The 14,641-nt window shown below is 45.5% G+C and overlaps 1 pseudogene; it reads right to left on the bottom strand.

Moving 5' to 3' along the window:
* Positions 1–10,087: 10,087 nt before the first annotated feature.
* Positions 10,088–14,349, bottom strand: LOC100591486 (annotated as a pseudogene).
* Positions 14,350–14,641: the final 292 nt, after the last annotated feature.

The following is a 14,641-nucleotide window of genomic DNA, read 5'->3' as shown; positions in this document are numbered from 1 at the left end:
CAGTCTCAGGTGGTTGCAGATCTTGGCTTTAGCCAAGAATGATCTCTTTGGATGTTTTATGCTATTATCTATTTATCTATCTATCTATCTATCTATCTATCTATCTATCTATCTATCTATCATCTATCATCTATCTATCTATCTATCTATCTATCTATCTATCTATCTTTTTTTTTTTTTTTTGAGACAGGATCTCACTCTGTCGCCCAGGCTCGAGTGCAGTGGTGCGATCTTGGCTCACTACAGCCTCTATGCTCCAGGCTCAAGCAATCCTCCCACCTTAGCTCCCCAAGTAGCTGGGACCACAGGTGCACCCCACCATGCCCGGCTAATTTTGCAGTTTTTTGTAGAGATGGGCTTTTTGCTATGTTGCCCAGGCTGGTCTTGAACTCCTGGGCTCAAGGGATCAATCTGCCTCGGCCTCTCAAAGTGCTGGGATTTCAGACGTGAGCCACCGCTTCAGGCCTGGATGTTTACATTTTTAAAATATGGTAAGATTTACAACTCCAAGGAACAGAGAAAGGTTGTAAATTTTCTCTGAGAAGGCACATTTGCTTTTTGTTGGAAACCCAGGGCAATTATTATTTACGTTTTTTTAAAGTGCAGATTTCTTTGTGGTGGGGGTCCAAAATGCATCCGCAAGGGGAATTGCATGGGAGTGCCTGGAGCTGATGGTTATAGAGTAAGGGGCAGTAAAACAGCCTTGCTGTGTATTTTTGGGGGTCAGAGGTTGGGGGGCTTTGTTAAAGCTAGTTGCTGGCTATCAGTGTTTGTGTAAGTCCCACACCTGCCTGAGTGTCTTTTGTAAGTCTTAACTTTTATTCCAAGTCTGATCTCTGCTTCCTAATCTTGTTAAGGGAGTTTTTGCTCTCAGAAATGCACTCTCCCATTTCTTTTTTTCTTCTTTCCATCTGACCTTTCCATAGGTACCAAGAGGATATTTATTTAGGATGAGAGCTCTCTAAAGATTATTTTAGATGTCAAACCAAAGGATCTGTGTCTGGCCATCAGTGGATAGGACCTCTGAAGGATACACCTAGTCTAAATGTGGCAGAAACCATAAAGCCTTTTGATGGAAAGACCCAGAGGCAAATCTCCAGGCTGAGAGTTAACTTTTTACCATGGACAAAAGAGACATCCCTGAAATGGGTGCAGATGATGTTGCCCCTGTGATTCCAAATAGGTCACTCCCAAAGATAGACATGGAATATGAAGACATTCATTGTCACAAGTGGTAAGGAAACTCCAATCTTCCACAAAAGTGAGACACCTTCAATCACAAACCCACTAATTTGTGACACCAGGTAGGCAATACTGGGATAGGAATTTGCCTAACACATATAAGGCAGCAAAGAGAAAAGACGCAGACTCAGCTCTGAGAGTTGGCACAGTTGCTAGGCAAAGTATCTTGGGTCCCCATCCTGATAGCTCACCACCTACAGATGCAAGCCCAACAACCTGCAACCCCAGCAGAAAAACCAGGGGGAATGTGCTCTCAATGGATCCAAGCCAAGCTCTCAAGACACAAGATAAGATGGAAGAAAAATCTCATCTTTTTAAAAAATTGGTGACCCATAGCAAAGTTGGTTCAAATGGAAGCCGGTCCAGTGAGAACTGTAAACTCACCAGTCTGTGAGGTTGAACAACAGGCTTATAGGACATATGCCTGCATTTTACCCTATGATTCTTCCTCTTACGACAAATGACACAAAAGACAGAGACAAAAGAATATTGTGGCTACCCTTTGAGAGAGAGATGTATCAGTAAGAAATGATCAAAGTCACACAAACCCAGAGAACTAACTTCATACAAATGTTTTCTCCTGTTAATCCAAACTTGGAAAGGAGAAATTTTTACCACCTGGTCTTGATCATAGTCTACACATGGAAATCTGGGATGCTGAGTTCAGGAAGAATTCTTAACCTTTTACCAGTTTGGTCTGGGCCCCAGAGTTTTACTGTAGCCTCTGGGGTGAGTCAGGGACTTTGTTGGTTTTTTTCTCTGTTGTATCCCTAGCACCTAGAACAGCACTCAGGCACATAGCAGATTCTCAGAAAACTCTTGTTGAAGAATGGCTGGGAGCCAGGCACATTGCAAACATCGCTAAGATGCACAGATGTCCTCCAAGGTGGGCATTTGAATGAGACTCAGAGAGGACAGGTGAATTCCCCAAGGTCACTGCTATGGTTTGAGTATTTGTCCCCTCCAAAATTTATGTTGAAGTTTAATTCCCAATTTGGTAGTGTGGAGAGGTAAGACCTTTGAAAGGTGATTGGGTCATGAAGGCTCTGCCATCATGAATGGATTAATGGGTTAATGAATTAACGGGTTACCATGGGAGTGGGACTGGTGGCCCTATAAAAAGAGGAAAAGAGACCTGAACTAGCACACTCAGCCCCCTTGCCATGTGATACATATCTGCACTGCCTGAGGACTCTCAGAGAGTCCCCACCAGCAAGACCATCCTAACCAGATGTGCCCCCTCAACCTTGAACTTAGCCCCCAGAAGCGTAAGAAATAAATTCCCTTTCTTTATAAATTACCCAGTCTCAAGTATTCTGTTATAGCAACACAAAACCACTAAGACACCAGGCAAGTGGAACAGCATTGACTTACCCAAGAAGAGATACTGGGCTCACCAGGCAGCATCAGTTTAGCTAATTAATTATGAACAGTCTTGGTGGTGTTCAGGTATTTAGTGCCGGGGATGTGCTAACTACTTTTCAGGACTTTTCTAACTTAATTATCACAATATCTTTTGAGGAGGTGCTGGCCCCATTGTGACCTCTGTTTTACAGATAAAGAAACTGGGGAACAGAGATGATATGTGACCTTGCTTCCAGGTCACTCAACTAGTGGATAATGAATTCAAGGCTCAAACCCTGTCTATCTGTGGCGGAAGCCATTGTCCAGAGGGCCTTGGTTAATAGTAAGAGCTAACTCTTAATGGGCAGCTGGGCTCTGTTACAGACACTTTACCTGTGCTAAATCATTTCATCTCCACAGCAACACTGTCAGGAAGGTGCCTTTATTCTCCCATTTTACAGAGAGTGAAACTGAGGCACAGAGAGTTTAGGCAACTTGCCCAAAGTTAAATAGTTGGGAAATGGATTAAAACCCCGGAAGTCTTTCAGTGCTTTATGGGTTCTTATGGAGGCTTCATTAGGATTAAACCGTTGACCATTGGTGATCAACTCAATCTCTAGCCCCTCTCTCCTCCTTAGAGGTTGCAGGTGGGGAGGAAAGTCCCAACCCTCTAATCCTGCCATAGTTTCCCAGTGACCAGCCCATCCTGAAGCTACCTAGCACTCTCAGCCACCAGTCATATTATTAGCATACAGAAGACACATCACTCCAGAGATTCCAAGAGTCTTGGGTTAGGAACCGGGGACTAAGACCAAATATTATAGCAAAAGATGCTTCTACCACTCCTATCACTCAGGAAATTAAAAGGGTTTTAGAAGCTCTGTGCCAGGAACTGGAGATGAAGTCTAAATATGCATTTCCTATTATATCAGAATATCATGGTTGGTTTTCATCTGGTATAGAGGTTACAAAAGGTACAGCAGGTACAGAAGCTAGCAGTGACTGTAATCAGCATCTCAGAGGAGTGGCTGGATCTCTCTGCTACCCCCCTCCCCCCACTCCCCTCACAAATTTAACCCTTGATTTTGATTTTGGTAACAAAGTGGAGTCTTCTTTTTGTTTGACAGTTTAATAATAATTGTGTTGACCAAAATTAAGGCTGTTGAGGCAGAAATAATTTCATAAAGGTTTATTGGAAGCCAAATGTGAGGATTGACCTGGGAAGACATACCAGCAAAAAGCTGGTGTTAGGAGTCTGTTACAAGTTGGAAGGCTTTGATAAGAAAGTTTAGGGGAAAGGAGGGGAATTTCTCAGTTGGAGTTGTCCTTTTTCATTGGAGGTTACAATACAGCAGTTACAATCATTGGCTAGAGATGACAACATACAAGCTAAAAAAATTTATTATTTTTTGAGACAGAGACTGGATCTGTCACCCAGGCTGGAGTGCAGTGGCGCGATCTCGGCTCACTGCAACCTCTGCCTTCAGGGTTCAAGCGAGTCTCCTGCCTCAGCCCCCAGAGTAGCTGGGATTACAGGCGTGGGCCGTCACACCCTGCTGGGACTACAGGCATGTGCCACCACGCTCAGCTAACTTTTGTGTTTTTAGTACAGACAGGGTTTCGCCATGTTGGCCAGGCTGCTTTTGAACTCCTGACCTCAAGTGATCTGCCCGCCTCGGTCTCCCAAAGTGCTAGGATTACAGGTGTGAGCCACCGCACCTGGCCACTAAAATGTTTTATGCACAAGACAATCCATAAAACTTTATAATTTAGAAACAAATCAGTGTCCTTTTCAATGTCAGTAGGTTATGTATTAATGAGTACATCAAACTTGCTCAGAAGCTACATTGAAGCAGAATCCCCTCTGGGTTTGGGCATAAGTGTACATTTGGTTACAGATTACAGAAGCATAATCACTAACCCCTTCAGATATTACCTTATGTGTGGGGGAAGGCAAGGACTGAGGTTACTTATCTTTCAAGGAATATAGTGACTCAGGGAAGAGACATGGTGGGCCATGTACTCTAACCTGTTTTGTCTTCAAAGCATCTTTCTGGCCAGCTGCACATCCTCACAGAGTCAGGGGCTTTGTGGAATTATACTGGCAAGCAGAAATGAGCAAACAAGGATTCTTCCACCTGCTACTTCATCTCACAATTGTTTGCAAATGTCATTATTGCACTCTTCCAATAATGTTATCTCAAAATTTAAACATCATTCTGACACACCACATTTTTTTTTTTTTTTTTTGAGACAGGGCCTGGCTCTGTTGCCCAGGCTGGAGTGCAGTGGCGTGATCTTGGCTTACTGCAACCTCTGCCTCCCGGGTTCAAGCGATTCTTGGGCCTCAGCCTCCTGAATAGCTGGGATTACAGGCATGTGCCATCACTCCTGTGGCTAAAATTTTTGTATTTTTAGTAGAGATGGGGTTTTGCCATGTTGTCCAGGCTGGTCTCAAAATCCTGACCTCAAGTGATCCACCCGCCTCAGCTTCCCAAAGTGTTATTACAGACCTGAACCACTGCCTCTGGCCCACTTGTTTATATGTATGTATGTGTATTAGAGACAAGGTCTTGTTCTGTTGTCCAGGCTGGAGTGCAGTGGTGAGATCATAGCTCAGTGTAACCTCCAACTCCTGGGCTCAAGCAGTCCTCCCACCTTGGCCCAGAGTGCTGCGACTATAGCACCTCGGCTGCTGTTAGATATTATCAATCCTGATAGGATTGAAGTATTTATTCTAAACAACACTCACTTTAATCTGGGTCTAGTATAGCCAATTTAGAGGTTAAGGCTCTATTTTTAAAACTGGAGTACATAGGACACACTGCACGAGTGTTTGGAACTATTGAGACTGTGACTCCAAGGGCCTGTTGGTATTTTCTGCAAGGCCCAGTGCTGTTTGTGTGGTCTCACACCAGAAGGCAGAGTTACACTCTGAACTGTCTAGCATCAGACATCTTGGGCCAGCAGGCCAGGGGTCAGCTTCTGTATATCCTTGTGGAATGAATGGCATGCAGGTCCCTGTGGAAGTTTCTCTCTCTCTCTTTCTCTCTCTCTCTCTCTCTCTGTCTCTCACTCTCTCTAACACACACATACACACACACACACGCACGCACGCACGCATGCAGTCACAACCAGGGATCGGGGCTTCTGGCAAGCCCCTGTCATTCAACTATTTCTATGTGTGTTTGTAGAGCATCTGAAAATTTTCTTTTTTTCTTTCTTTTTTTTTGAGACAGAGTCTTGCTCTTGTCGCCCAGGTTGGAGTAGAATGGTGCCATCTCGGCTCACTGCAACCTCCACCTCGCGGGTTCAAGTGATTCTCCTGCCTCAGCCTCCCGAGTAGCTGGGATTACAGGCGCCCGCCACCACATCCGGCTAATTTTTGTATTTTTAGTACAGATGGGCTTTTACCATGTTGGTCAGGCTGGTCTCAAACTCCCGACCTCAGGTGATCCGCCTGCCTCGGCCTCCCAAAGTGCTGGGATTACAGGCGTGAGCCAATGTGCCCAGACCATCTGACAATTTTCAGATGACTTCCACACATAACATCTTATTTCACCCACACCATAACCCTCATAAGTATCTAACTGACTATCCTCATTTTAGCTTTATGGAAACAGATGTGGAGATGGAGGACTGTGTCATAGGCAGAAGTGACTGAGCCTCAGCCTGAATTCAGGGTGATCTGTTGTGGGCTCTGTTCTCTATGGCCCCCACGCAGGCCTGTCTTCCTATATCCCTCCTCTGTCTCTCCTCTCTGAGCCTCCCAGCATCCAATGGCCTCCTGCCACCGCTGTGGTTCTGCCTGGTCTCCTGGGGCTGGGATTCAAGGTCTAGAACTCTCCTTTCCTCCCGGCAGCTATAGCCTTCTCTCATGGCCTTCCAGTTCTCTCTGCAACTAACTTTCAGGCTGACAAACAAATAAGCCCTTTCATACCTTTGTGGGATTGATACTATCTGAAAACATGTGGCCTTTAAGACCAATTTTTGAATCTGGAGATAACATTATTGGGCCAGTGTAAAATTATTATCCCAAGACCTTAATTTCCGATGGTGGAATTCAGGCACTGTGGTTATAGACATGAAGCTGTATCATTGTGTGCATACCAAACCTTTTCCCTACCCAACAAACCTTTTCTTCAGATCTGCTTTGCATTTAAGAACACTTCATAATACAATTCGTTTCCTGCACTTTGGGGCAGGAAACGAATTGTGCTGTGTATTTCAGTGGGAAGTAAAGGAGGGAGGGGCAAAGAGAGAGAGAAAGAAAGAGAGATTTAGAAAGGCAAGTTTCTCCCCAAAGCTTCTCTTCATTGCTTGTGATAGTGCAATTATAAATGCTTTATAATTAACTTATTTAATTAACTCACAAATGGGAACCAAATGTAGCATCAGCATATCGGCCAGTGAGGTGGTAGAGGTATTTTTGTGACTTCTCTCCATCAGGCTGTGTGATAGAGACAAGCCATTGAACTTCTCTGAGCCTGTTTCCTCATTTGAAAAATCACAGTAATGATTCCAACTTCACTAGTGTTTGTGAAGATGAAGTGATATATGAAATGGTATGCTTTACAACCTATAAATTACTTCAGTAATATAGAGCATACATCATATACATCAATAAATTAATGTGCCTTCTGTGGGCCTAGCTGGGGTATACCCAAATGCACCAGGAAGCCAACTGCCCCGGCCAATCTCCTCACCAGTGGGCTGAGAGGCCTCCCTCTGTTCTTCCCTCCCTTCAGGGATTAGCCTAACACTCACAGAGCTCCTGGAAGCCCCAAGGCTGTGCTTGCAGGGCTGCAGGCTGCGGCAGACTCTGTATTCTGGGCCACTGCCCTGCAGAGGCCAGGCTCCTTGTTGGTAAGGCCAGGAGTGCCCCAGCTCTTGGGAAAAAAATGTTAGAAATGTCTCTAGGAGCCTGTGTGATGAACTGGTACAGCCCTGCTGGTGCTTTGCAGACATTGAAGGTCCTGTTTCACTTGATGAAAAGTTTGTGTGTGGGGAATTCTGTCCCCAGACTGAGGGACCCCACACCAACATGCGATTTACAGGGGTACGTGTCCAGATGCCGAGGGAAAGCAGTCGTCCCTTCTGATCCCATGTTAGTGGGGTGCCTGAGAGACCCTGTGCCTCAGGCCCCAGTACTCCCACCCTGAGCCCTGGGTAAGCACCACACAAATATACAGGTCATAAATGAGAATAGGCCCCCAAACTCCCTACTTTCATTTGAAACTCTTTGTAGCAGGGCTGAGAACTGTATATTGACCAGAACATCAGTGGCCTCAAGACTGTCACCATCTGAAACCAGTGTTCTCTTCCTGCTGTTTCCCACCCTCCTGAATGAAATCTATAGGATAATCATGAAGGTAGATTTTAAGACACCAGGGCTGTCACCTAGGTGGCATAAGTGACAGATGGCCTTCCAGGTGTGCTGTGGACACTGTAGTTGCTCAATGATAGGCATTGTCCTGTATAGCTCCCCATCTTCATCCAGTTCATCATGACCCCCTGGGAACAGGGGACAGAGTAGACTGGAGTGTGCAGAACTTGGGAACTGGGGAATTTTGTAGAAGAAACAGATCTGGGGACATATTGCATTTAATGTCATTTCAGGACATCTGAATGGGAACATCCAGGTAGTGATATAGGATGGGAGCTTGGGAGAGAAACGTAGTCCTGTCCTTGGGCTAATCACAGCCTGAGCATAAAGAATCTTGGAGAGAGTAGAGAATCAACGAAGAGACTTAAGGAACACACTGATTTTGGGTTCAGAAGAGACCAATGTTAGCCCAGTGAACCAGCAAAGGAAGGAACGGGCCCAGCCTCCACCTGAGGTTTACTTCAGTTTTATTGAACCAGTGCCTACTAGATGCGGAACTACATTCACTCTTGCCGTGTAAATACTGATTACATTTTTCTCCAGTTATGATGAAGTTTAGAACAGTGTATTTTTAGAATGTAATTTTGCTTTGACATCCCTATTTTTATTTATTTTATTTATTTTATTTATTTTATTTATTTATTTTCAGAGTTGCTCTGTCGCCCAGGCTGGAGTGCAGTGGTGTAATCTCGGCTCACTGCAACCTCCGCCTCCCGGGTTCAAGCGATTCTCCTGCCTCAGCCTCCCGAGTAGCTGGGATTACAGGCTCGCACCACCATGCTCAGCTAATTTTTGTATTTTTAATAGGGACGGGGTTTCACCATATTGGCCAGGCTGGTCTCGAACTCCTGACCTTAGGTGATCCACCCGCCTCAGCCTCCCAAAGTGCTGGGATTACAGGCGTGAGCCACAGTGCCCGGCCTATTTTTATTTTATTAGTTTTGTGGTTTGCTTTGACATCTCTATAACCTGCAAGTTTAACTTCCCTTTGGAAACTGCCTAGGGCTTTTTCTTTCTGTTGCAAAAAAAATGTATTTTATTACTTGAGTAAAATTACAGTATCTCTGTTGTTAATAAGTATTAAATGAAATTGAGCCCCTCCCCTTTCCTTTCAACTTTCCATGAAAGTACATGTAACAGTCCATTTTTTTCTTCCATACCTAATACAAAATAAGCACTATTCCTGCTCTCTTGATCAAGAAGCATTTGCTCTTGTAAGGAACATATGCACATTTGAATGAAAGTGATATTTCTTATTTATATACAAGAGCATTTACATTTTCTCTACTGAATGTTGTTCAAGATGCTATACTTAGCAGCCTTGTGAAATTCCAGCACACATTTTCTATCATATATATACCTATACGTCAGAATGTTATGTCTCAGTTCAACTACCAAAACAACACTTGCTTGTTTTCTCTAAAGAATTCTGCATGCTTATTACTGTACAGAAATGTATTAATATTGAAGATGACTCATGTAAAAAGCACAATACAAATAGCAATTCAAAAAGGAAATGGTTAAATCTACAAAACAAAAAAGTTTGACTTTTAAATAAAAAGAAAACTGTCAAACAACCACACTGTTCAGTCTGTACTTTCAGTCCGTACTTTCAGTCCTTTCCTTAAATCTGTTTTGAAAGATTAGACAATATGTTTGATGATAAAAATTTCCAGCAGAATCAAAGTGTACATTTATATACAGACTTTATTAGAGATCTAATGCATCACTGAGGCATTGCATCAACACCAGATTCATATTAAACTGGATATAAAAAATAAGTTAATGCCAGATTACAACTGCCTAGCAGGGCAACTTGCAGTTGCCATACGTATCACAGCAAGTTTACAGCACTCTAGCTAATTAGTATTTAGTCCAAAATACATAAGACCAAAGTTAATACTTTCATTCCGTTTGCAAAGCGAGGTTATATCGCTAATAAATAAGCTTTCTTAGAACTCCAAAGTTGAACAGGGTACAAAAGAATATCTTCATGATGTTGTAATTCATAGATCTGGGAAACCAGAAGGAAGGGGTATGGGGGCAAGGGGTAGGAGGCCACCACAGGTCGTATTCTGAACAGGAATGAATGCTATGTTTCCAGCCCAAGCTGCTTTAACTTGTGACGATCTCTTTGCTGTCCTCCATGAAGCAGGTGAAGCGGAAGTTGGTTCTCTTCTAATTGCTTGCCATTTTCCCCAGGCGGGCCAGAGAAGCAGTGGGCTCTGATTTCTGGAGCTTCTCCAGATTTCCTGTCAGCCCACTAACAGGTGAGCTGTTCCCAGTGTCGAGGCTTCCAGGAATTGGATGGATGCCACCATTCTGAATGACGGAGATCCCGTTGCCCTTCATCGCCAACCCGTTGGAATGCGGTGCTGCATTCTGATTCCAGAAGCCAGAAGGATCCCCACTTCCTGATCTTGCCACCAAATCCTTATGGAACATTTCTGGGAACTTGATGGGATTGCCTCCTAGAAATGTCATGGGCCCATCCCCAGAGAGCTGCCTACCCTGTCACACAGGGGTGCTATTCCACATGTGAGTGCCCATGGGTACCTTTTGTCGTGAAAGCTCTTCCACAAAGAGTGCAAGCAAACGGTTTCTCTCCAGTGTGAGTTCTGCCAGGCACTCAACGAGGAAGAGGTTTTGCCACATGTGATGCAGTAGTACTGCTTGGGAGTTCTGGGCAGAGCCAAGAGCAGAACTGGGGATGCGGCAGAGAAACACAGAGGCCCAGAAGGGATGTGACTGGTGGGGGTGTCCTTACTGTCCTGAGGAGAAATATGCACAAATTCATTGATCTCCATTTTGCTGAGAGATGACAACGAGTTGGCGGGAATCGCCACAGAGTTCTGAGTGGGGCCAAGATTGGAACTGGGCTCAAAGAGCTGTGATGGTAGATCTTGCATCTGATGTGTCAACATGTGCTGCTTCAAATTACCCTTTGTGGAAAAGCCACAATTGCAAACTGCAAATAAATGGTCTCTCTTTGGTATGATTTCTATAGTGAATGTCCAAGGCACTCTGACAAGCAAATGTTTTGCCACAAATGTTGCAAGCAGTGTTTTTAAATTTACCCTGGTCTCTGAAAGGGAAGAGGGTCCCCAAAGAATCTTCTTTGATGATTTTCTCTATGTGACTAGATGTCAGATCCAAAGCCCCGCCATTCACTGGAATGAAAGACAAACCATTGGCAAACTCACTTGGGACCACTCTCTGTGGTTTCTCCTCTTCACTGGGTGACTTATGGAACTCCTGGGTGCTGTTGGATGGAGACAGAGCCTGCATGGAAGATGTAGACTCTGAGATGGCTGGGCTGCCAGCACTTTAGCTCTCCATGTCATCACCCACTGAGGATGAATCATTGATCAGGACATCGTCCTCGAAGGACCCATTGTCCACCAACTTCAGGCTAGCCCACAGCTGCTCCACTAGGCCGGCATTCATCATCTTCATCTGATTTTCCAAAGCAGTGATGCTCGACATCTCTAGGGGCAAAGGCGAAGAAGATAAGCTGTCTTGGGAGTCGTCTGCAGACTTGGGCATGTCAGAGAAGCTGCCCTCAGGACAGTCTTCCATTTTTTCATTGGAGAAGTTGTCTAGGTCATCAAAATTTTTCTCATAGAGGGAGCCTGTGTCAGACTCCATGGACTCAGAGTAACTGTTGGGGACTGCGATGTTGGAGACCTGGCCTCCCATATGCATTCGAGTGTGCTGCTGCAGGATGACAGCGTTCGTCTGTCAACTTCTGGCAGATGGGGCAGGAATGCTGGGCTCTGAGGAGGGGCACAGCACGATGGACACTGTAGTGGGTTTTAAGATTCCTTTCTGTGATGAAAACCCGGCCACAGATCTTACACTTAAAAGGCCTCTCCCTAATGTGCGTCCGATAGTGCATTTACAAGTCGCTCTGACAGCTGAGAAGCAGGTGGCAGACGATGCACTCACTGGGGTCAGTAGCCTTTTGTCAATGTTTTCTACCAGTTACTGAAGCTTGGATGTCTCTGATGCCTGGGCTGAGTCCAAGAGTCTCCCTAAAGGAAACTTGGCCTTGAACTGCTTGGATATGAGAGGCAACAAAGGGTTGGTGAAGGTGGTAGTGCTTCCCTAGGGAGTCCCAGTCTGCTGCTGGGGAGCTCAGGGCACTACTGCTCGCCATCAGTACCTAGTTGGTGACCACACCACTCTCTTTGCTTTTGCCATTGGAGGGTGGCAGAGTGGACCCTTCAGCTTCCTCTGGGAGCCCACCTAGGTTTCTTGTGGCCAGCCCAGCGGCCCTGGAGTCACTTTTGACTAAACCTGTGGGACTGGTGGCAGAATGGCTAATGGGGATGGGGCTGGCTCTTCCGTCTTGATGAAGAGTATGAGGCTTGGGAGGGTTGGGGGCAATGGCAGGCTGACTGAAGTGGTCAGAGTAGCCAAGACTGGTTTGGTGTCTAACCAGCTGGTGACTGGCTTCTGTGGAGTGATGGACATGCCATATGGGATGCCGGTACTCATGGGGATATTGTCCAAATGCTCAGGCACAGGATAAGGGTTCATCTGGGTATGGGTGTATTTCTCTTTGTGGCACTGAAAGTGGGCTTTCATATTCTTCTTGGTAGAGAACCCGTTCCCACAGATGTTGTACTTGAACGGCCTCTTTCCAGTATGGGAATGCAAGTGGATCTGCAAGGCACTGTCGCTCTCAAAGACCTTTGTGCAGAACCTGCACTTGTGTTTGAAGAATGCCTCATTGGAAGTACTTTTCACTTCAAAGGCAGTGACATTTGGTGGCTTGCTTTTTCTTTGCTGGGCCAAGGCAGACAAGGAGTCTAAATCCTCTGCAGTTGTTCTGATGTTGGGCAAAGGGCTGGGGAAAACTGAGTTAGCGGGGGCCAACTGATATAGAAATGGATTAGATGCAGGACTTAATAAACTGCTTATTGCAAAAGCTGGTGAGGATGATGATGAGACTGCTGGGTTGCTGACATGGGAGGCCGCAGCACTTGAAGCCACTTTTTCCGAGGACTGTGTGGTAACCGACACCACCAATATGTTCATATTGGGAGAAAAGCCACTGTTGGATGGAATGATGGTGTTGCCAGAACTACTCTGAAGTAGCTGGATTGGGGTAGCTGTTTCACACCACTAATGCTGGCACATTGGCTGGCGAGGCTCTGTGCCAATCCAACTGCTGCTGCCAGCTGCTGAGATAAATGGGAATTTAGCATGGACAAGGGGTTGGCAGATGTTTGTAAAGTACCTTGAGGAGGATGAGAAGATGTTGGCAAGTCTGCATTCTGAGAAGACAACAGCAATATTTGGTGACAAATCTATTCGATCAGTTGCAGCTAGTGGACCTGCTGCTGCTGCAGACCTAGGAGCTGTTCCATGAGGGCTGGGATGGCCAGCTTGCCCTGGGAAGCCCCGCTGCACCTCACTTCCTGGGAGAACTGGGACACCACCAACTTGGTGCCCTGGAGGTTCTCGATGATGACGTTGCTGTTGATCACGGAGAAGTTGCCCAGTGTTGTCAGGTCCCCAAGTTGAGGTAGAGAGGTTGTGATCGCTGAGGTACCTGTGGGGGAGCTGCTGCTGCTGCCATTTGGAGCAATACTGCTGTGGCTGCGGCTGGAAGTGCTGCTGCCACTTTTGTTAGCTACTGGGGCCTCCACCTCCATGGACTCTTCCCTGTCAAGTCTGTTGTGTTCTGAAAGGTCGCTGCAGTCCACTTGATCTGTTTTTTTAACTGTTTCATTTATTTGTTCATCAGGATTATTGGGAGGGAGCCTGGGGGAGAAGGTTTTGGGTGGGGAGGCTGGATTTTCATTTACAAATAAAGCTAATTGATTTTTAGTACAGTTCTTCTTGTGGAGCAGAAGATGTGATAATTCAAAGAACTTGGCACAGCACTGGCCACAGATGTGGGTGTCCTTGCTCTTAGTGGGGAGACTCGATTGACCCTTTTCCCTGTCTCCACAGGTTCAAGCGAATCTCATGCCTTGGCCTCCCCAGTAGTTGGGACTACAGGCGCTTACCACCACGCCCTGCTAATTTTTGCATTTTTAGTAGAGAGGAGGCTTCACTATGCTGGCCAGGCTGGTCTTGAACTCCTGACCTCAAGTGATCCACCCGCCTTGGCCTCCCAAAGTGCTGGGATTATAGGCGTGAGCCACTGTGCCTGGCCTGCATAGTATTTTTTATTTAATCTTGTCAGCTTAATTTTTTTCTATGACTTTATTGAGTTATAATTGTTATTCAGTAGACTACACATATTTAAAGTGTAGACAATATGATGAGTTTTGGCATATGCATGCACCCATGAAACCATCACAAGAATCAAGATAGTGAACATATGCATCACCTCCAAAAGTCTCCTCATGTCCCTTTGTCATCCCTCCATCCCATCCCTTCCTCCTACCTTCCCATCCCCGTGCAACCACTGACGGCTTTCCGTTTGTATGGCCTAGAATTTTGTAAAAATGGAACCATGCAGTATATAGTCTTTTTCTTCTGGCTTCATTCGTGCAGCGTAATTATTTTGAGATTCATTCATGATGTTGTTGCCAAACACCAGAGGTTCGGCCTAGGCCCAGTTGCTCATCACACAGAAAGCCAATTACTGAGACAAGTGTTGTCCAGGAAAAAGGCTTTATTGCAGGTGATGTCAACCAAGAGATGGGAGAC

The sequence above is a fragment of the Nomascus leucogenys genome, chromosome X (assembly GCF_006542625.1).
Source record: "Nomascus leucogenys isolate Asia chromosome X, Asia_NLE_v1, whole genome shotgun sequence".
NCBI lineage: Eukaryota > Metazoa > Chordata > Mammalia > Primates > Hylobatidae > Nomascus > Nomascus leucogenys.
This window is presented reverse-complemented; position numbering and strand designations above follow the sequence as displayed.